General features: G+C 36.7%; 1 protein-coding gene across 2 annotated transcripts in view; it reads right to left on the bottom strand.

Moving 5' to 3' along the window:
* The window catches only part of CLDN17 (claudin 17), a 30,175-nt gene extending 14,799 nt beyond the window's left edge, over positions 1 to 15,376 (bottom strand). The window contains exons 1-3 of one of the 2 annotated variants that reach the window (XM_041734727.1): positions 15,260 to 15,376; positions 11,871 to 11,981; positions 9,423 to 9,542 (exon numbers count right to left, since the gene is read on the bottom strand). The gene's annotated coding sequence lies outside the window, so the exon portion shown is untranslated. Of the gene's footprint in view, positions 1 to 9,422; positions 9,675 to 11,870; positions 11,982 to 15,259 lie in introns of those variants that run through there. The other variant, XM_041734728.1, reaches the window with a different exon arrangement.
* Positions 15,377 to 26,974: the final 11,598 nt, after the last annotated feature.

The raw sequence follows: 26,974 nt of genomic DNA, 5'->3' as shown, positions 1-26,974 counted from the left end.
AAAAACAAATTAAAAATCAGTAACAATTGGCACTTAATTATAAGTTTAATTGCATAGAGATGGAAAATTGTCAGGTTCTACCATGGTTAATTTGAAAGTTAATGTTTCACCGTGAAAGATGGAAATATAAAACCAAGGCTCTCCACCATCTGAATTCAGTGATTTCTCCTGAACTTTTTAATGAGGATCATAAAAGCTGATGGTGAGAACATTTAAAGTTTTATGTAATACTGCTCAACTATATAATAAGGTGGTGAATATTTTGTAGGGTTTAGTGGTTAAGAAAAAATAGATAGACACACCTTCCTCTGGCACAGAAAATCCAAAGGAGAATATGATTCACCAAGACCCTTTATAATGACTAGTGTCACAGGATAGAAAAATTTTAATAAGAGGATAGATAATTGTACCGTGGCCTGAGGAACAAAGGCTTTATACACATTATCTAACCTTACAACATTCCCAAGAGAGAGAGCAGGAGTAGGTGCTACATCTGTACTTAGTCGTGGGAAAAGTGAGAATAGAGAGCAGCTCAGTGAGTTGACCAAAGGCATTCCAAATCAGTAACAAGAAAAATGTTTTTAGTGTCCTCTGCTTTTAAGTACTCTTCTTTGAATTAATAATTCTTTTGTAGGAATATTTGTAGTATGCTTTGCAATTCTAACACATTTGCAAGAGTTTTTGGGTAGATATTGTGGCCCAGCAATTGCTCAAACTAACTATACATAATTAACAAGTATGTATGTATCATTTATCAACAGTTTATTTATCACTGTTGAAATGCTCCACTTCAGGGTGATCTGGCTATGACATTTGTCACCCCATTGATCAGGGTTGATTGGGCTGATCTGGTTGCCTAGGCAGGTGTCCCTTCCTCCCTCACCACTTCAGGTACATCCCTCCTGAAGCTGAACATTCTGACTCTCCCCCATAAAGACTGTTCTTGGATCAAGGGTGTATGAGTAGTTGCATCCGCTCCTCTGCTAGAACCTCCAAACAAACTCTCAATGTCTGTTTGTAAGAGAACATCGGGCAATCAAGCTTCCAAGACTCTGAACACAACCAAATGAGGCATTGTATACGGCAATCACCCTTTCTTTACAAAAAATAAATAAATAAATAAAGCTCCACCTTCAAAGAGCTTACCATCTTCTTTAAGAAGCAGGATGGAACTGGAGGGTATTATGCTGAGTGCAATAAGTCAATCAGAGAAGGACAATCATCATATGGTTTCACTCATACATGGAATATAAGAAATAGTGGAAGGGATTGTAAGGGAAAGGAGGGAAACTGAGTGGGGAAAAAAGAGGGACACAAACCATGAGAGACTCCCAACTCTGGGAAACAAACAAAGGGTTGTGGAAGAGGAGGAGAGTAGGGGGAATGTGGTGAATGGGTGATGGGCACTAAGAAGGGAACTTGATGAGATGAGTGCTGGGTGTTACACTATACATTGGCAAATTGAATTTAAATTAAAAAAAAAAAAAGAAATAGGACTAGTACCTTGTACTAATTAGAAAAATGCCTAATATGTGTTAGGAAATTTAAAAAATTTAACAATTTTTATTCTTGTAACTGACATGATTTTCTCCCTACAACAACCTAGTGAGATAGCTACCAATTTCATTTGCTTTTTTACAGAGGCAGAAAATTGAAACACAGAGAAGTTAGGTGAGCTGCCCAAGGACACAGAAGGTATCTGAGACAGAAACTCAGACCAGGAGATTGCCAAGTACACACTCTTGATCACTACGCTGCATGTACAAACTTTAAAAGTTGTCAAAAAAAAATAGTTGTCAAGTATTGAAGAAATGAAATAATGTCTGCAGGGATCACTGGGAAATATGAAGGTGCAGTATTCAAATTGGGCCTTTAAAAATAGGTAAGATAATCCTCCACCAGTGGTTCTGAGTCAGAGGAATACATTTTAGGAGCATTCTTGAAAAGGAAAGTAAGTGTTTGGGGGGAGTGGTATTTGCCACAACCATTGAGAACTTGGCTGGCATTTAATCAATGGGAGTCTATTGGTTATCTTGTACAAACAAGACATAAAAGACAGTCCTTTACAAAGATTCATTGTCCTGTATCTTACACAACTTCTTAGTGATTTTGAGGATAGTGTGAAAAACCCGTTTATGACTATGAACATAGAACTCTACTCCACTTTGAAGTAAAAACTTTTTTTTTTTAAATGCAAGACGAAAAATCCAGGAATGCCATAACCAGTAATTCAAGGGCAAGGGCAGGTTGAATTTTCTTTTGTTGAGAACTTATATTAAAAACTCTTCATCATTTAAAAAGTCCCATTGTCCATGGCAATGGTAGTCAGGGAATTTTAGATACAAATCTAACATTTGTATTAGTCTATTTTTGTAGCTCTCATATTGACAGTGAATCCACATGTAAAGCAAGCATCTAATTTTTATATCTTTCAGTGTGGAAGTTCCAATCAATCACATAATAAAGTATGTATTATCTTAAATAAATTATTTTCCTTTAAAATGTTCCTTACATTATAGATAGGAAATAATAATGACATTTCCAAATGACTATTTCATATAATCTGTGATATGCATTTCAGAATATTCCATAGGACATGAGCAAATATTTTATATAAAAAGGTGACAGGTCCAATAGAGAGGGATATCCTCATTTATATTAATATATGAGAAAAAGGCATGGATAGTAGGACAGTTTCATTGATTCACTTTCTATCTACATCAGCTCAGGTAATGTACCTACTACCTACTATGTGTTAGCTCACTCCACTGTGCAGTAGTCACAGAAAAGTAGGTAAGAATGGTAAGCCCCTGATGTTATAGACTTCACACCTGTAATGTGGAAAAAAAAAAAGGCCACTACTTAGAAATAAGGCAAAATAAGAACTACATGTCCTTTCAATGTCATGTAGGAACGTTGCTTAACAGACTCAACCAAAGATTATTTAATTTACAAAGATTGTATGTTTGTTTTACTTGATATAGACTGTTGGTTAGGGCTCAAACTTTGTGAAATTACATGCTAACTTACTCTTTTTCCTATAAAAATGCAAATAATTTCTGGACAGAGGATAATTTATGTTTTATTGCTCTTGGGACACTAAAGAGGTTTGTCTTTAACTTATCTCAATATGGCTTTACTCAAATACTCTTGCAACCAGCCTTTCTGACCCAGTGGCTCAATTAGTGGTTTAAGTACATTTTTGAAATGCATTTATATTCTATGTTGGCACAAGAGTCATATTTTTAATTATTAAAAACTTTATTTTTATACATTTTAGTAAGATTTATACAGTAAAGGAATGAGGTTGGGGTTAATATTAGAGAGCCTTAGAAGGAGGAGGAGTTTAGATTTTTGGAGATTGAACATTGAGGCCAATTATAAATCTCCTTTTTTAAATAAATATTTTATTTATTTATTTTGGAGAGAGAGAGAGGAGGAGGGAAGGACAGAGAGAGGGAAAGAGAGAATTCCAAGCAGGCTGTGTACTGAGAGTGGAGCCCAATGCAGGGCTTGATTTCCTGACCCTGAGATCATGACCTGAGCTGAAACCAAGAGTTGGATGCTTAACTGACTGAGCCACCTAGGTGCCCCGCAATTATAATTTCTTAAGCAGGTTATTTACTTGACAGGAACAGTATTAAAATGAATCATAAAATCTGACAAAGATATTTGTATATTTTTGTTCAATTTAAGTCAGCGGTTATTCAATTTCCATTAAAGAATCTTCTTGTGCTATTAAGCATAGGCTATCAATTCAGAACTTTAATTTTTTAATTAATTTATTTTTTAAAGATTTTATTTATTTATTCATGAGAGACACAGAGAGTGAGAGGCAGAGACATAGTCAGAGGGAGAAGCAGACTCCATGCAGGAAGCCTGATGTGGACTCGATCCCAGGACTTCAGGACCATGCCCCAGGCCAAAGGCAGGAGCTAAACCGCTGAGCCACCCAGGGATCCTCAATTCAGCAGCTTAATTGACATTCATCACTTTATATTGACCTTGGAAACCAATATTCTATCATTTACTCATTAAAAAAAAAGAAAACTTAAAAGTTTTGAATGAAAAATCACTTTAACACATAGGAAGTTTTCAAGAAAATAAGAGAAATATTTTGAGAATAAGAACTAGGTAGAAACTTTATCCTTAGGAGATTAGCAAAAGAAAAAGCTATGAGTAGCCTTAGGGAATCTACCATTCCCTGGTAGCCTAGGATGACTGGTTGGGATGGCTGGCCCCACAGGACTTTGGCAAAAGCTTGGATTCATATTAGACACCCTAGAATAAGGATAAGATTCTCAAAGAGCAACAACTTAGATTAAAATAGAATTTCTACCAGTAAGTCCAACAGAAAGTAAATTTGTTTTACCTCAGACTCGAATTTCACAAGTAGCCTGAGACATTGCGGACGTGCAAACATTTGGGTCTAGATTAAGACTGTTTGCCTGGTCCACAAAATTGCAGGCTGGGAATTTTAATTTAAAGCAAATCTGGGTTGGCGATGGCTTAAATTGCCTAACAGAAACAAGTGTAACTCTTTTCTGAAGGATTCATCCATGAATTCCCATGGACAGGTTTTCAATAAATAGAACTCATAGTCACAAATCCCAAAATATACAAGGAAACATCATAATATGTGAGAACTGGCAGAAGAAAAAAAATAGCAGAATGAGACCTCCAAAAACTTGATATTGAGATTATTGGATACAGAATATAAAATGAAAATATGTATAATAAAATAAAATGTAGACTTAAATTAAGAACGTAAAGCTCATTTAAAAAATGAGCAGGTGTGTTAGAGACAAAGCAAAACAAAGGGAAATTGTAGAAAAATTAAGAATAAAAAATTGAAAAATTGGTTTTACAAGAGATTAAAAATATTGATATCATTGGAAAATACACTTTAAGAATTATTTATGTCATAAGGAAAAAGTTGGAAAAAAAATTTAAGTGTTGGGAAAGGACAGAGGAAGTCAAAGTGAGCTTAACAGGAGTTACATTTAATTGGAGATAATATATAGAATGAAGAAGGCCATAGTCAGAAATAATGAATAAGAATTTTCCAGAAAGTCAGAATCTGAAATCAGAATTTCCAAGTAGTCAAAGTTAGGTCTCTTCAATATATGATGTTTGGAAAACTTGACAGCTACATGCAAAAAAGAATGAAACTGGACTATTTTTTACACCATACACAAAAATAATTTCAAAGTGGACTAAAAGCCTAAATGTAAAACCTGAACCCATAAAAACCCTAGAAAAGAGCATAGGCAGTAATTTTTCTGACATCAGCCATAGCAACATTTTTCCAGATGTCTCCTAAGGCATGGGAAACAAAAGAAAACAAAACAAAACAAAACAAAACATTGGGACTACATCAAAACAAAAAGCTTCTGTACAGTAAAAGAAACAATCAACAAAATGAAAAGACGAACAGTTAGAAAACACATTTAATTCTCTGCAGATAAATACAAAGATAAATACATAATACCATATGTATTATGGTAAGTTGCAGAACACTAATGACAAAAGACCTTAATACAAAAAAAAAATTTAAAAAAAGACCTTAATACAAAGAAACAACAATTAGAATAACTGTTTTAATTTAATTTTTTAAATTTTTGCAACTTTATTGAAGTATGACTGGCAAATTCAAATATTTAAGGTATACAATGTGACGCTTTCAAATATATACACATTATGAAGTGATTGTCATAATCATGTTAATTAACATATCTATTAACTCACCTAATTACCTTTGTGTATGTATGTACTTATGTGTGTGTATGTATGTGTTTAATAAGATCACAAAAGATCTACTCTTACAGCAAATCTCAAGTACACAAGTCATTATTTTTGTAGTCACCATGCTATACATTAGGTCTCTACAACTTATTCACCTTAAACTGGAATCTGTACTTTTGACCAACATCTTCCCATTTTCCCAAGTTCTGGTCCTTGGTAGCCACCATTTTATTCTCTTACTATGAGTTCAATTTTTTGGATTCCAAATATAAGTGAGAGTTTTCAGTATTGATCTTTCCACGTCTAACTTATTCTACGTGGTGCTATGTCCTCCAAGTTAATCGACACTGTTATAAATAACAGGATTTATTTCTTTTTAAAACTGAGTAATGTTTAATTTGGGTGCGTGTGTACCACATTTCCTTTATCTATTCATCAGTTAATGGACACTTGGGTTTTTTCCACATACTGGAATAATTATTAGCTATTGTGAATAATGCAGCAATGAACACGGAAGTGCAGCTCTTTGAGACACTGATTTTACTTTCTTTGGATATATATCCAAAAGTGGGATTCCTGGATAATGTAGTAGTTCTATTTTCAATTTTTTGAAGAGCTTCCATAATGGATATACTGATTTATGTTCCCACCAATGATGTACAAGTGTGTATCCCTTTCTCTACCTCCTTACTAATACTTGTTATCTTTTGACCTTTTGGTAACAGTTATCCTAACAAGTATGAAGTGAAATCTCATTGTGGTTTTCATTTGCATTTTCCTACTTTGGTGTTTGTTGTTTCCTTTCTTCTGATAATTTTTTATTTGGTTTGCTCTTCTTTTTCTAATTTCTTGATATGTATAGTTATTTTAATTTGACGTCTTACTGTTTTCTTAACTTAGGTGCTTATCACTATGAACTTTCCTGATAGAACTATTTTTGCTATATCTATCTCATAAGTTTTGATATGTTGTGCCTCCATTATAATGTTTTAAGATTCTTTTTTCTATTCCTTTTTTTACTTCTTCTTTGATTCGTTGGTTGTTCAGGAGCATGTTGTTTAATTTCCACATAGTTGTGAATTTTCCGATTTTCTCCTGCTAATTGATTTCTGGTTTTATATATACCACTGTGGCCAGAAAAGTTAATTGATATAATTTCAATCTTCCTAAATTTGTTAAGACTTGTTTTGTGACTTATCAGGTGATCTATCCTGGAGAATGTTCCATGTGCACTCTAGAAGAATGTGTATTCTGCTGCTGTTGGATGAAGTGTTGTATTTACGTTTGGGAGGTCCATTTGGTCTAAAGCGTACTTCCAGTTCAATGTTTCCTTATTGATTTTCCATCTGAATGATCTATCCATTATTTTTAAGTGGGGCATTGAAATCTTCTATTATTATTGCATTGCTATTTCTCCCTTTGCAACTATTAATAAGTGCTTTATAAATTTAGGTTCTCCAAAATTGGGTGCATATATGTTTACAATAGTTATATTCTCTTGATGATTTGGCCCCCTTATTATATAATGACCTTCATTATCTCTTGATATAATTCTTTATTTAAGGTCTGTTTTGTCTACTATAAGTATGACTACTGTTGCTATCGTTTGGTTTCCATCGGCATGGAATATCTATTTCCATCCCTTCACTTTCAGCCTATTTGTGTGTCTCGTCTCCTTCCAATCCTAGAGTTGGTCCAGCTTTCTACATGTACTTGCTTGCTTTCTGCAAAGGCTCCCATTCATTGTCCATGGAGGCATGTGCAGGGTACCAGCTACTAGGGGTTGATGAGGCAAGTGGCGCATTGAAGTGGGTGAGTCAGTTGATGGGTCTGTTAAAGAAGCATCCCAAGTGGCAAATGGGTGGGCTTCCTAACGGCGTATGTTAAGTAATAGGATCCATGTCCCTTTAATGAGTTCTGAGCCCTGGTTGTCATGCTGCCAGCCTCTCCCAATCCCTCAGCCACATAAGTCACCTCTTCAGAATTGAGCAAGACAGAAGTGGGCCTTCTGAACAGCGTCCCACTTGGCTGGTCTAGGGAAGCTGGGCGCTCACTCCCTATGCTTTCACTTTCCCCATGAGAGAAATCAAAGGCCCAAGTGTACTTTCTTGGCACTGAGCTGTGCTGCTTTGGGAGAGAGGTGATGTGGGTAAAGTGAAACTGTTCTTCTCATCCTCTTCAAAGAATTTATTCTTAGATTTTTTTGGTACAACTGTGTGCTGAACCTTATCCGCTGAACTCTTGGACTCCCACAAAGCTACTCTTGTCCATTAATGACTGTCAAAATCAATGTTTTGTGGTGGGGATATTGGTAGAAAACATCTATTCTGCTGTATTGCTGACCTGATAAACTATGTTTTCAAGAGTAACAATGAAGCTAGAAAACCATGCAATAATATCTTTAGAAATCAAGATAGATTTTGCCTCTGAGATAGATGCAGTCATTTTAGATTGGGTGAGGAACACAGGCAGAGAAATATCTTCCTAATTTGTCTTGCTAATTCCACATCTCTATACCCCCAGTACATACAACAGATGTAAATTCAGTGACTATTATTTGTTTAGCAAGCAATATCTACTTGTGATTTCAGAAGTAAATAAAACATAGCCTCAGCTGCACAGAACAATGGCCCTTCCCTCAAAGATATCCACACCCTACTCCCCTAAATCTGTGAAAATGTAACCTCACATAGCAAAAAGGACTTTGCAAGTGTGATTAAGGTAAGGATCTTGAGATGGAGCCATTGTGCTGGATTATCTGGCTTGGCCTGAGGTAATCACAAGAGTCCTCATAAGAAGGAGGCAGAGGTTTCAAGTCAGAAAAAGGACATGTGGCAATGGCAGCTGAGGTTGGAGTGACACAATCTAATGGTAGAGGATAAGGCCATGGATTAAGGGATACAGATATCCTATAGGAAGCTAGGAGAGGTGAGGAGACAGATTATTCCCTTCTAGAACCTCTCAAAGAAAGGCAGACCTGCTGACATCTTGCTTTAGTCCTAAAATACTCATTTTGCACACCTGACCTTTAGGACTGTAAGAGAACAAATGCATGCTGTTTTAAGCCATTAAGTTGGTGGTACTTTGTCACAGCAAGTAAGGAAACCAATTCTCAGTATTTCATACTCTCTTATAAGGACTCTGTGCTATATAACACTTATGATTGGTTAAGAAATAATTATTATAATGTACTTGTTTGGCTTAGAAGAGGGGATGGAGAATAGAGAAGAAAGGGACAAATATTTTTATAGAGAAATCAAACATGAGCTAAATCTGGAAACTTGTGCGTTTGCCAGGCAAATAAACCCATGGATTATCTCTCTCCACATGCCTTCCCCACCTCCCTAAGCATGGGGTTTCAATTAGGTGCTCCTCATATGGGCTCGCAGAGCATGCTGGTCATTGTCAGACTTGGGTCACTTGTGCTTTTTACTCCCTGTTATAATAGTGGGAATCCTCTTCTATTGGGGTCTATGTCTCTGGTAATAAAGGAGGACCTGGTCAATAATGGACATGGAACATGGTTTTTCAAATCAATGAATTGTGGAAAAGGAAATGTTATGAAGGACATAGAGATGTGAGTCTACCAGTATTTTCAAGGAACCAAGTGTCATTCAGTTTTATTGGAGCATAAGATTCAACTCAAGAGGAACAGAGATTGAAGAGCTGTATCTCACCTGTTGCTGAATAATATTATATTGGGCACCTTCGACCGTGTAATTTTCTCTCTCCATGGCTTCTGATGTTATTAGGGTGGCTTAGTGAAGCATTTTCCGTTGGAGTTCATGGTTCTGGACCTGTATTATGGATTGAAATGTCCGTTCTCATCAAATTAGTTGCTATTTCCTTTCATGTAATCTCAACCAAATTGAATACACCCTTCAGTTTTCCAGCTCCATGCCATTGTCAAAGTTCTTCATTCATCCACTTTTACCAGAAAATTTCCAAGTCCTTCATACCCAACCAAATCTCCAACTATTTGTCCTTCAAGTTTATCTAAATTTCCATCTAAATGAATATTTTCCTGATTTTTTCCCCATACTCACCTTCAGATAGGAATTATTTTCTCTCTCTAATAAAACCTATAGTGCTTTATCCTTCTCTTATGAAAGTCTATCATTTTGGATGCCAGTCATGTGGCAGTTCGTGCCACTTTCTCCTCATGTCTGGATTTAAACATCTCTAGGATGATCTCTTACTCATCCATTCAATTTTGTCTCTTTCAATACCCAACTTAAATTTAAAACACTATATGCTCAATAACAGTATACTGAATTAATTTTATTTTGAAACTAACACCAATATAAAGTGTGATGAGTGGATTAGTAAAAATCTAATGTGTTACTTGATTCATTCTTCTGATATAATGTGTGAAGTGTATTAAATAATGTTCCCAAAAGCTGATGGATACATTTCTCAGTTATGCAAATTTACATTTATAGTGCAAGATGAGTTTTGTCATCTGTCAGAGAAAGTAGAATCTATTCTTAAGGAATTTAAAGTTTTGTCCTTTTAAAGCAACAGGTGGGCATTATTCCTGCAGGCAAGTCTGCATTGCACCTTGAAAACAACAAACAGCCACATAAATCAGCTGTATTCTTTCATAGAATGGTTAGAGAAATGTACAAAATTACACAAAAAGAAACACATAAAGCCTAAGAGAATTCATGATCACAAAAGGTTTCACCTTACTTAATATTTTAGATGAGACTCTTGATAAGTCAAAGTGGTTTTTGCTCTTTTTGTTGTGCTTAATGTGTGTGATTCACATCTAAGAGAATAAAATGTCAAACCTCCCCTCACCTAAGTAGGAAAGCCTTCAAAATTTGATCAAGCGGTGACCTCTAGAGTATAACATTTTCTAAAGAATATCCCAAAGCTAGCAGCCATAAATAAATAAATAAATAGATAAACAAACTAATAAAAATGCAGCCCTTAGCAGACACAGATTTACTAATCAGTCACTTGGAGAGGAAATGTGTAAACACTGTGGATATTTTTCATATTGATCATACCTCTTGCCCAAATCATGAGAAGGCTTATAAAATAAGCTACACAGGGTTGCCACGCACTTGTGAGTCCAGTGTGTATAAAAGGCTTCATTGAACAATGTTATGCTTTGTACCAGGTGCTCTGCTGGTTTGTTTTTGTTTTTGTTTTAAGAAAGAGAAAGAGCTGAGAGGGAGGGGAATGGAAAAGGGCAGAGGGAGAGGGATAACGAGAATCATGAACAGGCTCCATGCCCAGTGCGGAGCATGACCTGGAACTTTTTCTTATTATCCTGAGATCATCGATTGCTTAACTGACGGAGCCATCCAGACACCCCTCTGCTGGTTTTAAGCATGTGTTTGCAAATAGAAGTGCTAATTGTTTATGCACTTGCTTAAATGCATAGTCCATGGACTCAGGGTAGTTTTACCATTTACCTTTTTCTTTTTTTTTAAAGATTTTATTTATTAATTCATGAGAGACACAGAGAGAGAGAGAGAGAGAGAGAGAGAGGCAGAGACACAGGCAGAGGGAGAAGCAGGCTCCATGCAGGGAGCCCAACGTGAGACTCGATCCCGGGAATCCAGGATTAGGCCCTGGGCCAAAGGTGGCACTAAACCACTGAGTCATCCAGGCTGCCCCTACCTTTTTCTTATAATTAATGTAGAGTAATGAAAGAACACTTTAAAAAAATGAAAAAACACAGTGTTCTCTGAAGCATATTCACATCAAACATGGAGCACATTCACATTGAATGTAAATGTAGAGGCCAGATTATAAAATGATTTTGGGCTTCAAATAGATAAGTCAAACATCAAAAATTATTGACATTCAGGGTCTTCTGAGTTCTAAAAAGTTACCAAAAAAGCCCCTAAACATTATTTAATAAATTTAAGTACCACATATTTAACATTTATCAATAATTGGCCTCTCTAAAACTAAAGGTGAACAATTTAAAAAAAAATAAGCCATTATCTTGGCAAAACATTAGCCAATAAACTTAAGCATGAAAAAAGAAAAAAAATAATGCTATATTTTTTAAAACTTTCTTTAAAGTTGGTTTCTTGAATTTTTCAAGAACTCATAAGAAGGATGAGTATACGTTGCTTTCTCCTCATTGCAATGCAGCCACTCACCCTACATTTGCACAGACCAGGGGCTTTATGCTGGGCTGTGCCATAGGCAGGCTTGGTTCTCAGGACACATCTCCTTTACTCTCACCATGACTCTGATTGCCACAACCAGACCTGAAAAGAAAGAAGAAAAATATAGATGAGATTTAGGTGAAAATAAGTCTAGTCAAGACCTAGTATACATGCTATTCTGTTAGCTCCTTTTCTTTTCCACCTAAGAGTCTATCTTGAGAATTTTTATTGCATTACATATTTGTCCAGCTCAATTGATGCTGATTCCACTGTAGGAATGAGCATAAACATGATTTAAACATAATTCATGTATGGGCAGCCTGAGGGGCTCAAAAGTTTAGCACCACCTTCAGCCCAAGGCCTGATCCTAGAGACCTGGGATCAAGTCCCATGTCAGGGTCCCTGCATGGAGCCTGCTTCTCCCTCTGCCTGTGTCTCTGCCTCTTTCTGTGTGTGTGTGTGTGTGTGTGTGTGTGTGTGATGAATAAATAAACAAAATCTTTTAAACAAATAAAATTAAAATTAAAAAATAAACATAATTCATGTAATCTACTGATTAAACAATTTTTTTTCCATACTGAGAGTGAAGGATACAGTAAGGCATTTTTAAAACTCTTTGAAGAAAACTACATTCATTAGCAATTACATTTGCCTTTTTATAACACATAGTCTCCTGAAGTTGCTTAAACAAGCTAGATGTTTATTTTTCTCTATAAAAAAAAAAAAAGTGTAGTGTTTGGCAGCTCAAGGCTGGCAGGGCTGCTCTGATAATTCCTCAGGGATGGAAGTCTGTCTGCCTCCCGCTCACAGCAATCAAACCTGTGACATTGGTCCACAGAGTATCAGAATGCCTGAGTCGCCTCCAGGCAAAAGGGAGGGGAATGTGCAAAGGATCGAAACCCTGTGCTCCCAACGAAGTCTGTCTCCATCAGAAAAAAACAAACCAAACAAAACCAAATTTTCTCTGAAGCCTGACTTAGGAGATTCGCACTAGATCTCAATGGCCAGATGTGGGTCATATGGCAAAACGAGGTCAAGGAAGACTCGGCATGGGCACATTTTTAACATAGTGCATTCTTGCTCTAAACAAAATTGAGATTCCCTTAGTAAAAGAGATTCTCTTAGTGAAAGAGAAGGAAAAATAGATTCTCTTAGTAAAAGAGAAGGAAAAAAAACATGTAACTATCAGTGTCTGTGCCAGAAGTATACGCTTATACTTAAATGGTGCTTAAATGCCTGGTGATGCCTCGGACTTGATCTTGGGGTTTACCTATGTGTCTCTGAGCCAGAACACTGGTACACATAACTTGTAGTTTAAGTCCATCAATTTGTCAAATATATTAAATTAGAATTCTATAAACATTTCCCATTTGTAATGGTAGAGGAGGGTGGAGAGAAACTCATCTATTTCTTGTTCCTTTCACATCAACCAGGCAACATGCTGCCCAAGATTTCTAGACAAATAATTAATGCAATTGTCCTTGTGCTAAGAAGGACAAAAGCCTAATTTATGATAATGACGAAAGTTTCCATAACTGTAGGATAAAACAGCTGACAGTTCCGTAATACTTTTCCTTGAAAGAGGTCAATTCCAACTCATGGGTTTTCTTGTTCATCTTTACAACATACATATTATCTCCTGTGCTTCCAGTGCTCTTGTTTTCAAGCCATTCAACTACCCACTTCTGTGGAATTCAAATTTTGCCTGCCTATTAGATTCATCCAGGAGAATTTTGAGGAAATACTAATGTCTGGAATCCATCCCCAGAGATGCTGATTTAATGCAGGCTTGACTTGCACTCCCCAGGTGATGCCAATGTGCAGCCCCAGAGATCAACTTCCTGCACATTCTTATTCTCATTAGCTTCACCCTCCCAAAGCATATTCTCAAACTTCCTACTCTCTGGCTTTTATCACCTCCCTATGCGATTGCCAATAACTCTGGTCCCACTGATATCTACAGTTCATTGATTTGCCATGTTTTTAATGTCTCTAATTTAGATGCTGTCCTCATTTTCTTCCTAAAGCACCTGAGTTTCCCAGCCTCAATTTTTAACCCCAGTTTTCCCTGTTTTGTTTCTCTGGCAAAATCTGTTTTGATTAAACCCAACTCTCCACAGACTCTGAAATAGATCTCTGAGGCTAAATATGACTAAAGAAAGAAATTAAACAAACAGTCCACCACCACTAACCTCAAGTGGGTCCTTATTTCTTCCATCCAGTCTACATTACTCTTCTCTCTTCTATTATTTGCCTAAACTATCGCCTACTTTCCCTCAACATCTCTCCCCAGTTCTCCAATTGTAGCTGATGCTGTTGATTGAAACTTCACTGAAGAAATGGAGGGAAGGCTTCTGCCACTGAATGTATCAACTGGTTGCAACTCCATTTAATACTACCCCTGCTAACTACAGTGAAATCCTACCAATGTCCACCCCTTTATGTACTGCATCCCATCTGATATCTTCAGGATACAGGTTGAAAGACATCATTCCAGATGCTGCCATCTCTCCCCTGCATTACCATTTTCCCTTCTTGATTGTATCATTCCCAACAGCATTGTATTCGCTTCCTTGCTGCTACTGCAAATTGCAACACATTTAGTGACTTAAAAGAACACTAATCTATTAACTTACAGATCTGGAGATCAGAAGTACTAAAAGGATTTACAAGGCTCCATATCCTTCTGGAGGATTTAAGTGAGAATTCATATCTATTTTTCACCTTCTAGAGACTACCTGAATCCTTGGCTCACAACCCCTACTTTCATCTTCAAGTACAGCAATGTAGCATCCTTGAATCCCAAGCCTTCTCTCTTTCACACACACACACACACACACACACACACACACACACACACACATACATCTGCTTCCATCTCCTCCCTTCTCTCACCCTCTTGCCTCCCACTTGCCCTTATAAGGACCCATGTAGTTACAATGGATCTACCTGAATAAATAATGATACTGGATCCACATAGAAAATCCACACTAATCTCCTTCATCAAGATCATTAATCCAATCATGCAAAATCTTTTGCTATGAAAAGTAACAAATTCACAGGGCTTGGGGATTAGGACATGGCCATATTCTGTGGGCCATTATTCTGCTTACTGTAAACATTCAAACCTATTGCAATACAACCAAACTTTTTAAAAGAAAAAACAAAAACCTTTCCCTTGGCCCAGCAGCCCCTTCCTAATGCAGTTTTTTACCTCTTTCTTTTTTTCTCATTAAACTTTTGTTTTAATAGGTCTCAAAATTCTGTGACAGATTTTTGGTCAAGTTGTTTCCATTAAAAAAAGTACTGATTTTAAGATCTAATAACTTAAAACTGTCACACACATTTAAAAAAAATGGTCCACAAAACATTCTCCTTACCTTCTGAAGATTTTATGATGCATTGTTCTCATTAACCAGTCTTTTAGTATTAAACTTAAATTAAAAAAAATAAAAAAATAAACTTAAATGGCCAATTGACACATACAGTTCTGAGACCGTTCCTCCACCACTGTTTAAGACTGGGGTGGCAGGGGATCCCCAAGTGGCTCAGCGGTTGAACGTCTGCCTTTGGCTCAGGGCGTGATTCCAGAGTCCCGGGATTGAGTCCCACATCAGGCTCCCTGCATGGAGCCTGCTTCTCCCTGTGTCTCTCATGAATAAATAAATATTAAAAAAAAAAGACTGGGGTGGCAGGTGTTAGGGATAATATTCATTTAGCCTTCTGAGCTTCCTGGACAGACTTGGAGACCTGGCCAGCTCCAGCTGCTGTCTTGTCCACTGCTTGGATGATACCCACAGCAACCATCTGTCTCATGTCACGAACAGCAAAACGGCCCGGAAGAGGATAGTCAGAGAAGCTCTCAACACACATAGGTTTGCCAGGAACCATATAAACAATGGCAGCGTCCCCAGATTTCAAGAACTTGGGACTATCTTCCAGCTTTTTTTCCAGAACAACAATCTATCTTCCCTTTCAGCTCAGCAAACTTGCAAGCAATGTGAGCTGTGTGACAGTCCAGCACAGGTGCATATCCAGCACTGATCTGACCTGGATGGTTCAGGAAAATCACCTGAGCCGTGAAGCCAGCTGCTTCCATTGGTGGGTCACTTGCTGTCACCTGCCACATTGCCACAATGAACATCTTTGACAGATACATTCTTGACATTAAAGCCCACATTGTCCTCAGGAAGAGCCTCACTCAAAGCTTCATGGTGCATTTCAACAGACTTTACTTTAGTTGTAACATTGACCGGAGCAAAGGTGACCACCATGCCAGGCTTAAGAACCCCAGTCTCCACTCAACCCATGGGACAGTACCAATACCACCAATTTTGTAGACGTCCTGAAGAGGCAGACACAAGGGCTTATCAGTTGGATGCGTTGGTGGCAAAATGCAATCCAGAGCTTCAACCAGTGTGGTTCCACTGGCATTCCCATCTTTACGGGTGACTTTCCATCTTTTGAACCAAGGCATGTTAGCACTTGGCTCCAGCATGTTGTCACCATTCCAACCAGAAATTGGCACAAATGCTACTGTGTTGGGGTTGAAGCCAATTTTCTTAATGTACGTGTTGACTTCCTTAATGATTTCCTTGTATCTCTTCTGGCTATAGGATGGCTCGGTGGAATCCATTTTGTTAACACCAACAATTAGTTGTTTTACACCCAGTGTGTAAGCCAGAAGGGCATGCTCATGGGTCTGCCCATTCTTGCAGATACCTGCTTCAAATTCCCAACACCAACAGCAACAATCAGGACCGCACAGAGACCTGCCTGTAATCACGCTTTTGATAAAGTCTCTGTGTCCTGGGGCATCAGCGATGGTCACATAATACTTGGCTGGTCTCGAATTTCCACAGGGAGATATCAATGGTGATACCACGTTCATGTTCAGCTTTCAGTTTATCCAAGACCCAGGCATACGGCATACTTGAAGGAGCTTTTTCCCATCTCAGCAGCCTCCTTCTCAAATTTTTCGATAGTTCTTTTGTCAATCCCACCACATTTGTAGATCAGATGGCCAGTAGACTTGCCCGAATCTACCTGTAGACTTGCCCGAATCTACCTGTCCAATGATGACAATGTTGATGTGAGTCTTTTCCTTTCCCATCTTGGTTTAGGTTTAGTGGTGATTTTCATGACACCTGTGTTCTGGTGCCAAACCTGTTACGGAAAAAGACTTTTTTACCTCTTTCTTAAGTAGAATTGACAGAGAGCTTCTTACTTATCTTTAAATTATCTCCTCCCATTCTACTATGTTCAAGTTTTGTTCAATCAGACTTTATTCTTTACAATTTCCATGAAAACTATTTTGAAGGCCATGAACAATTTCTATAATGTTAAACTTCATCATCAATTCTTAGTTTTCATCTTACTTAACCCATCAGAAGATTTGTCCCCAGTAACAACGCCTTACTCTTACAGTGCTTTCTTCACTTAGTATCAGGGAGGCCACTCTCTCTATTAGTTTGTTCCCTATCTTTCCAGTCACTTTTCTCATTCCCCTTGGTGAATTCCTTCTCATTTTCCCAGCCCCTATAACACAAAACTGCTTCAAGGTGACCATATGGATGGCTTTAACTCTACACCCATGCTGACAGTGCCCACACTTTTATCCCCAGTCTGGAGCTCACCATAATTTCCTTTGTAAATCCTACAGGTGTCTCAAACTCACTGTGACTAGCACTAAATTGCCAGTTGTTAGAAATAGCCACCCCAAACCACTTCATCCTTTCCCAATTTTATCTCTTATCTTCCAATTTCATGTATCTAAAAATCTTGGTTTTTGTCCTCTTGTCCCCTTTTTATTTCACCCTTCAGACTTCACCCATCAACACATCTGTCAGATTTGCCTTCAAACATATTCAAAACCAAAAGTCTTTCTATGAGGCTCACTACCATCCGCCTCTTCTAAACCACTGCCATCTTTGTCTACATTACTGCAACCTGGACCCCAGCCTTCTCCCCTGCTCCCTACAGTCTACTTCAGCACAATAGCCAGGGTGACACTCTGAGAACAGAATCATATCATGCCATTCTTCTGTTTAAAGCTCCAAAGGCATCTCTTCTTACTCTAGAGCTTAATATATGGCATGCCTCTGAACTCCTATCTGGCCTCTCTCTCTCTCTTTTCTGTACTGACACTGAAAATGGTCATTTTTTTCAAATCATAAAGCAGTCTCCCCTTCAAGGTTATACTTGCTCTTCCTCCTTTCAGGAATTCCCCTCCCTAGATATTCACGTGGTCCAGCCCTCACTTCCTTTAGGTCTTTGCTTAAGTCTTGCCTTGCCACTCTACATAAGATAAACCTCTCTCCTGCAAGTACTCCTATTCCTTAATTATGATTTATTTTTCTCCATAGTACTTTCCCAAACCTGTCATATTCTATATATGGAAATAAATGAGGACTAACCAAAGCGAAAAGCAAGGCTATTTATTCTGAGCTTGCTACATAGCAAAGAAGTCAGCCGTTGTCGTATGTGTTTGACAGACTCAAAGGCAGGCAAAGGAATGGGAAAGCTTCATAGTGGAAGTAGGGAAATTTCAGGTGTGCCCTGATTGGGGGCTGTGGGCCCAGGAAAGCCATAGGCAGGCTAACCAGAAGGTAGGCATCCTATGTGATTAGTGAGGAGTACATATTGGGCTTTCTCTGATTAGTCTTAAATTGCAAGTAGAGGCAAAAATTAGGGAAGATATAAATTATTAATTGAGTCCTGGTCACTTGGGGTCAATCGTTATAGAAGTTATTGTTTACATCCCAGATTATTACTAGATATAGAAGGCTGATTTATAGAAGTCTGGCTTCCTCAACTGTTTATTGTGGATAAGGGAGCTGGCTTTATGGGCAGGTTGCAACAGGTTGTGGGTCAGAGTTCTATTTTTATACTTGGTTTGACCATTGTCCAGTTATATATTCAGTTTTTTGGCCATTTGCTTCTTTGGATATCCATTGTCAATCTCTTCTCACTAATATGTAAGCTGGGGGCAGACTCACTGTCAAGTGATTTATTATGTGAGCGACCAGGATTGATGTTTATGAATTTCTTTATTCCCAATGTCTCACACATAGTCCCACCTCAGTAAATATTTGCTGAATGAATGAATGAATGAATGAATAAAAATGGGGAAGATAGGAGCTCACCTATTTTGATGAATGTCTAAATGAAGGATAAGTCACATTAGGGAGAAATGGAGACTGAATTATTTCAGTAATTTGAAAAGCTACCATCAGCAAATACTCTCTCTCTTCTCAATTTACTTCTGTAGGTACAATATTCCTTGCCTATAAATGACTTGGAAATTCCTATTAAAACTATGGAATCTCTAAAGAGAGTTTTAAAAAAAAATTCATGTAGTACAAGGCAACCGTGGTATTAATGTTAGAAATCACATTGCATTGTTTTCCTTCTAGTATGACACCCTTTTGAAAGCTAAATAAATAAGAAAAAAAAAAAAGATTTGTGACGAATTCTAAATTTAAACCACAGTAATAGTGAGTTTTTCCACAATCTATCCTGACCTTTAGCCTGACCTTTAGCAAGTTTTGACCTTCTCAATTTATAAGGGTGACAGAGTTTGGTTTTTTTCCCTTAAACTGAGAGCGCCCCCTGGTGTTGTGTGATGTCACTACTCCCTCTTCAGTTAACTAATCGGTGGTATCTACCTTTCCATAAAGTGTGAGCATTGAGTACAATCTCCTGAGTATGAGCAAGAGAGGGGTTGTAAAATAGTAATCCTGAATTCTGGGCCCAACCAGTTGTTTTATGACCATCTTTATTGTAGAGAACCATTGATCTACTAATTCTCAACTGAGCTCAGAATGTCAAATTTTTTTTTCCAAAAATCTTACCTTGTCTTTATCCCGAATATCTGAACATCTACTTTTAAGTGGTACACAGTAATCACTTATCTTTCAAGAAGGACAGTTTGTAATTCAGTTATTATTGGGAACACCTACACTGTTCTGGGCCCTAGTTAAGTGCTTTATAGGCATCATTATATAGAATCTTATAAGGAACTAATTTATGAGGTTCTGTTATTATTATCATTTTGCAAATGATAAAACTGTCTAAGAGGTTTAATAATTTGTCCAAGTTTTCAGAAACAGTGGGTTGCAAAGGTGGGATCTGCAGTTGGGTCTGTATAACCTAATGGCTTAGGTAGCTTAACTAGTCTACTATACTATCTTTTTACATGCCAGATTTTGATTTGTCAAATTCTTGTCTTTTTCATGAATAAAACAATCCTCCTCCCACAGTAATATGTATATAGATTACTTACTTTCCATGGATGTTCATGTGATCTTCTTAATTGGAACTCAAGTTTCAACACTAAAGGACATATCTTGTCCTAAGAAAAATTATGACACAGATCAATTATTTAGATCCCAAGAATCCTGCAATTTCAGTCTAAACTCCCTTCATCATCCCTTCTCTTATTTTGGCTTTTTCTCAGATACTTCAGACCTGGTGCTCTTTTCAACATCATAGAAATCAAGAAGGAACAGCCTTACAGTTAATGAAAGAAAATATATTTTAATTATAAAAAGGCCCTTCAAGATAATTCAAATCTCCTTAAAAGTCAAGATTTAGAATGGTGTAGATAGATAGGTGCTCATTAATTACTTGTTGAATGAATAAATCATACATGCATGTAATCAATTCAGGGTAGTCTACAAAACCCTAGAAATTATGTGCAGACTTTGCATGTGTATATGTGTCTATGAATGTGTGTATATATATTATATATATATATATATGTGGGGTATGTTTGTATAATATATATGTATATATATTATATATGGTGTATGTGTGTATAATTTTTTTAAGAAAATATTTCATGACTTTCATCAGATGCTATAACAGCTCTGGAACCCATAAAGGCTAAAGGCTATCCCTCTATTTGCCTACATTCTGAATAATCCAAGTTGACTTCAGCTTATCTAGACTTATAATTTATTATTCACTAGTTTGACATTCTAGTGTTAAGAGTCCAACATTTCAGTTTATGAATTTCTTCACACGGAGACTACCAAATATGTTTTCCCAGAGTTGACACAGAGTGATGCCGAGACCCTCTGGTCTGGTCCTGGAGGAATTGCTGAACACTGAGCTTGATGCAGATCATCTGCAAATGTTTGGTGAATGAAGGACTGGGTCTTTTGAATTATCAACCTCTGAAATTTTTAGAAAGATAAAATTTCAGGAGATTGATGTTAAGCTTGGTGAGAAGAAGAAGAGATCTACCAAAATAGGACATGAGAAATAATAGGGTATTAGTATTACTCTCATTTTTAACTAGATTATAGATGCTTGGAGAGAAAGCTTCATCACCACTTAGGGAGTGCGTTTCCCATAAATCTATCCTTTATGCTGTAATTTTGTTATCCTTTTCTACAATGATAGATAGGATTCTTCTTCTAGCATGAACACAGAGAGCCTCCAGAGATTATCTATTTCGTCCCAATAACCAGACCAAGCTAGTTAAATTTAAAAATTACCATTTATTCTTTTAAAACCTAATGAATATATGCAATACTGGAACTAATTCTACAGAGGTAGATATCTGATTAAAAATTTCCAAAGCACCTTTTTCTCCAGCAAGTACCCATCTGTGTTCCATATCTTTGTCATGTGCACATAAAGTCCGATCCTGCTGAGAATCTGAAACACATTAGTACATTGAGTGATGCTTTTACTGGGAGCAAGTAATAATTTGCACATCTTTAGCTAAAGCCTTTCATCTCTTAAGAAGTAGTACAGTCAGAAAATAACAAAAGGACCCCAAAGATAAAGAAGGAAACACTGAGAGGTAGAAAATGTTTTGCTAGATTTTTTTTTTAAGATTTTATTTATTTATTCATGAGAGAGACTGTTTTGCTAGATTTTTAAACAATGTTGACTTTCCATTAATTATTGGAAGTGAATCAGTAAGTGAATTTGTTTCAACATATATGTTGAGTTAACCAAAAACAAATCAATTTGTCTTATTTACACTATATAACTACTGAATGAATATTTAAGGGATATTAATTTGAGGCACTAAAATTACCAACATTCCTGGGATACAGACCAACTCAATCTCCCACAGAAATGGAAGTGATACTAGCATGCAATGATGGAAAGGCATGGGCTTCAGATTCGGATACATTCAGATTTGTGTATTGCTCTTCCACTTCCTTACCCTCTTATCTCTTTGAAGTGGGATTTTGGATGATTTCCATTTTTGGTGCATTGCTAAATTTTTAAATGGAAAATACTACATAAAATTTCATATATATACATACATATGATATGTATAGTCAGAGGCACAACGAGTTAACAAATTGATCTTGAATACAAAACAATAAGATTGGATGGATTTTGGATTTTAGGCACCAGATTCAAGGAACCTCATCACAGAATTTTGGTCTTAATTAATCCAAGGTTTATTTTCAAACAGCACACGGTAAATGCACAATGCTCCATTATCAAGGAATTTGTGATGCCATGTCCTCAAGACCCAAGGTCATGTACCCTGAGATGGCAGGCTAATTTCATGCCACCCAGTGATTCAGACAGACTTCCTAGTAATCCCAGGTATTAGGGTTTGTTGAAGACATGGCATCTCAGTTCATCAGATTTTCAGAAGACTCACCATTAAAGGACTATTGCTTATATAATATGTTCTCAATAAACACTTCCTGCTTTCTGGGTTTACGACTTAGCTACTTGACCTATATAAACAAAATCCAGCAATTTCTTTTATCATTTATTAACTTGGCTCTTGTATAAATGTTATCCAGCTATTGAAAATGTTCTCCAGGTACCCAAGAAAGGAACCATATAAGGTCATTATTGGTTTCCAGAGACCCATGTACCTTAACTGTGTAGTATGGCCATCGTAGTAAATACCTTACCTATTTGTAAGCCTTGGCAAATATAGAGTAAATCTTTTCCTGGATTAAGTCTCCAGATTTCTACTGTGGGCAAATATAAATGAGAGCAAATAGCAGCATAGGAAGATTTTGGTTCCAACATAGCACTAAAATGACCTTGAATTAGGGCCATTGACAAAAATAAAATGGCATCTGTATCTTTGAACCTGATACCATCCCCTCAAAATTCATAATTTTAGAGTTACTTAGAAAAAAAAAGAAAAAAAAAAGAATTACTTAGAAATGTTGCTGAAAATTACACAGTTAGTTGCAGAAGCATTAAAATCCCGACTTCTTTCCTGAAGTTCTAGTCTTCTACCTTGGACCTGACAGATTTTTGGTAGAAGGCTTTCTGATTAAACCTTGATTTATAAAAGCAGTCTCCAACTGAATAGTGCCATCTGTGTTCTAAATCCAAACTGCTCTTACATCACAGTGGATTTTGAAATTGGTAAGAATAAATGGGTGCAAGACACTACCTGAGAATGCCTGCCACAGTTGAAAAGAAAAAAGATTTGATCTGGTCTCCTCATTATTAATACATTTTCTTCTTCTTGGTGTTCATTGTGTAGTGAACTGGCACAAGCACTCTGTGAAAGTATTTTGTTAAGAAGTCAGTAGAACTGAAGTGTATTCCAGACAAGTATCCACAGACTTGATGAAACTACCAGTCTTTATATCAATTAGTGATAATCTACTTTTAATAGATCCAGAGATCAATGAAGCAGAATAAATAGCCCAGAAACAGACAGTGAGACATGCATGCATTTACTACTTGATAAATAATGCATCAGCAAACTACAGGGAATGGATTATTTAACAAATGGAGCTTAAAAAAAAATGAACTACTTGGGAATTTAAATGTTTGTATTTACCTGTTACCATGCTAAAAAAGTGAATTCTGTCTACAGAATCAGACAAAAATCAAAGTCAAATGACAGATAGAACAAAAACTACTTGCTCCATGGTGCTATTAAGGGTAGAACTCAAACATACAACTTATATTTGTTTACTTGATTGGACTTTTTTTTTTTTTTAATTTGGATATTGCCCAAAGAATGTAACAGGCCAGCTCTTACTTTTCTCTTAATATTGTTAATTTTGCTTAAAACATTGTAAACCATTGGTTTTCCATCACAAGGCTTTATATCCACAGGTCTATAAAAATGTAATTTGCTTCTTCTTTTTCTAATCACCCACCATTTTGTATTCTGTTTTGTCATTCCTCATCACCTTTCCCTATAGTTTTATGGTTCTTCTCAGAGTTCAGTGATCTTTCCTAATCCCTTTCCACCACAGTTCTGTTTTGATTTTCTGCCAAGTCAACCATCTACTGTTCTCTGTATACTTCTACCCATAAAATATATTCATTTATAAGTTCATTTTTTTCTCACTATGAAAATACTTGTTTATTTAAAACTGAAAATACAAGGGCGCCTGGACAGTTCAGTGGCTAAGTGTCTGCCTTTGGCTGAGGTTATGATCTCAGGGTCCTGGGATCAAGTCCCACATTGGGCTCCCTGCTCAATAGGGAGTCTGCTTCTCCCTCTCCCTCTGCTGCTCCCCCCATTCATAGTCTCTCTCTTTCTCTCATTCTCTTTCTCTCTCTCTCAAATAAATAAATAAAACCTTTTAAAAAAAGAAAATGAAAATACAGAAAAAAATTTTAAAAAGTAATCACATATAAATTTGCATTTCAATCAATTTCTTTCCATCTGTTTCCTTGTGTGTATGTATGTGTATGTAAGTGAGAGAGAGAGCAATTTAATCATGACCATGGTGAGTATGGAATTTTAAAACTGGTTTTATTCTATTTTTATAATATTATGTCAGAAAAAATATGTAGGTCATTAAGGATTCCTCAGTAGCAGGAAAATATGCAATTGAGTGGACAGGCACACCATCTTTCATTTAACCTTTCTCTATGGGACACTTAGATTGTTTCCAATTTCCGTCATTGTAAGTAATGCTCAGATAAATGTCCATTTACAAAACATTTGGAAACCTCTCTGATTATTACCAAGCATAAATTTCTAGACTATGGAAAATTTTCTCATCTGTGTTTTTTCTTATTATGGTTTATGCTGGAGAAAATGTAAAAACAAAATTTTCCAGCCCAGAAAATTCTCCACAAAGGTAGTAGGGAAATAAATCATTTTTTTTTTCAAAAGAGCACATGCATGCAAGTGGGGGAGGTGGGAAAAGAGAGAGAGAGAGAAAAAAAAAATCCTAAGCAGACTCCATCCTGAGATGACCTGAGCTGAAATCAAGAGTCAGATACTCAACCAGCTAAACCACCCTGGTGCCCCAAAATCAGTTTCATTATTGAATAAGCATTAAATCAGAATGTGATGTGCATGACAGGCAATCTGCTAAGTGATTCCAAAGACAAAAAGAAACCTCACCTTTTTACATAGTCAAGTGGATATAGCCCATTACGTACCTGTTTTCAAGATAAACAATTATTCCTCAAGCAAAAGGACTTGACAAATACCTTTGTCACACAGAGTTCTTTCTAAATCTATTTGGTAATTAGGGTGATAATCTATATCTATATTAACTAATGACATTGTCCAGAAGAGAAACAAACTTCTCGTAATTTTATGATTAGTTGTTTTGCAACTTGGTGCAAGATTTACACTCCCACAGAAAGCAGAGATAGGTGCTATCTCCCCTCATGCTTACGTTTAAAAGGGAGATCTCTCAAGTCCTACAGAAAGACATTCCGGGATCACAAAGCTGACAGAAGACCTGTCTACTATCTAAAGAATTTATATGTATTTCAAAGAAAGGAGAAAACACAAGTTTTCTAAAGTAAATGTTCTAAGAAAAAGAAGAGGAAGGAAATCTCTTCCCCTCCTCTTTTTTACAGAGAGAAATAAGCCTCTTATTTTTAATTTATATATGTCTTTACACCTGCTTTTGTCCAATAGGTAACATGTTTCCTCTTATCTAATTTAAAATACAAACCACTTTTTAAGTTGTGCCTATGTTTCATGAAGTAAGTCCATTTGAAAGAAAAAATTCCCTTTAATTCTTAAAACTTCACTTGGACATAGGGTGGATTGAAAATGGTCTCTGTTCTTTGACAGTCCTCCCATTGTACAGTAGAATTTAACTTCTTTTCTTTGACCCTGTGATGCTTTTGACCAATTGCGAATGGTGAAAGCTACACCAGGTCTATCAAAAGTAGTGTTTCTTTCCCTTGGAACCTTAGGGCCCCTATCCACCATGCTTAGTGTCTGACTACCTGGCTGGAAAGACATGGTGGAGAAGCCCTAAAACCACAAGTATGAGAAGATGGGTTCATCTGAATCCAGACTTTCAGACATCATTGCCAAGTGCCAGGCAGTGAGGCAAGTTGTTGTGGGTTCTTTGGACCAGAGCTACCAGCTGCGATTAGTGCTATAGGCCAGCTGAACTCTGCTGGGATTTCTAACCCACAAACTCATTACATTCTAAGAGGTTGTTGTTTTAAGTCACCAAGTTTTGGGACAGTTTGTCATTTAGTAAGAAATAACTAGAATGGAGCCCAGCACTCAATCTTTTTTTCCTCTTTTAATTTTCCCTTTGATAAACATAAAAGCATTGCATCAAGATTCAGTGTTGGACCATAGTTGGGCAATAAGACTAGGCTTCATTGACTTCAGAAGGCTTCTCTACTTTAAAGCTGGAAAAAAAAAAAGTTTAATTTCTAAAGCGTTTCTACAATTTGGCATCTAATAAGTCACAGTTCCCACTTCAAAGATGATCTCCAGGTATCTACCCATATCTCTATTTTAGGTGGGGGGAAGGCATAGGAAAGCTGATCTAATTCAGACAAAGAGAGAGAGAGAGGTAAAGAGATTCATTTATGATTTTTGCACAAGTATATTCTGACTGGCTTGCAGACAAAACAAAAAAATCTTCAACCATGGGCTTTCTTCTTCCCTAACTCCCTCCCACACATCAATCACAAAAAAACAAAAAAATAATCAAAGATAGAAGCAACAAAGTTAATGATATTAGGGACTGGTAGTTAAGGAGGAGGATTGGGTATCTGGAGAAAAGCCAAGTAAGAAAGAGGTGGGTATATGGATGGTTTTCTTATTTGTTTTGGGTTGCTTTGTTTTGCTGCCTGTTAGTAATATTTATTCTATCTTTTAAAAAATTAAAAGACAAGAAAAAAAATTAAAA

Source organism: Vulpes lagopus, chromosome 20 (genome assembly GCF_018345385.1).
Source record: "Vulpes lagopus strain Blue_001 chromosome 20, ASM1834538v1, whole genome shotgun sequence".
NCBI classification, from domain to species: Eukaryota; Metazoa; Chordata; class Mammalia; order Carnivora; family Canidae; genus Vulpes; species Vulpes lagopus.
Note: the sequence above shows the minus strand (reverse complement) of the source record. Positions and strands in the feature narration are given on the sequence as shown.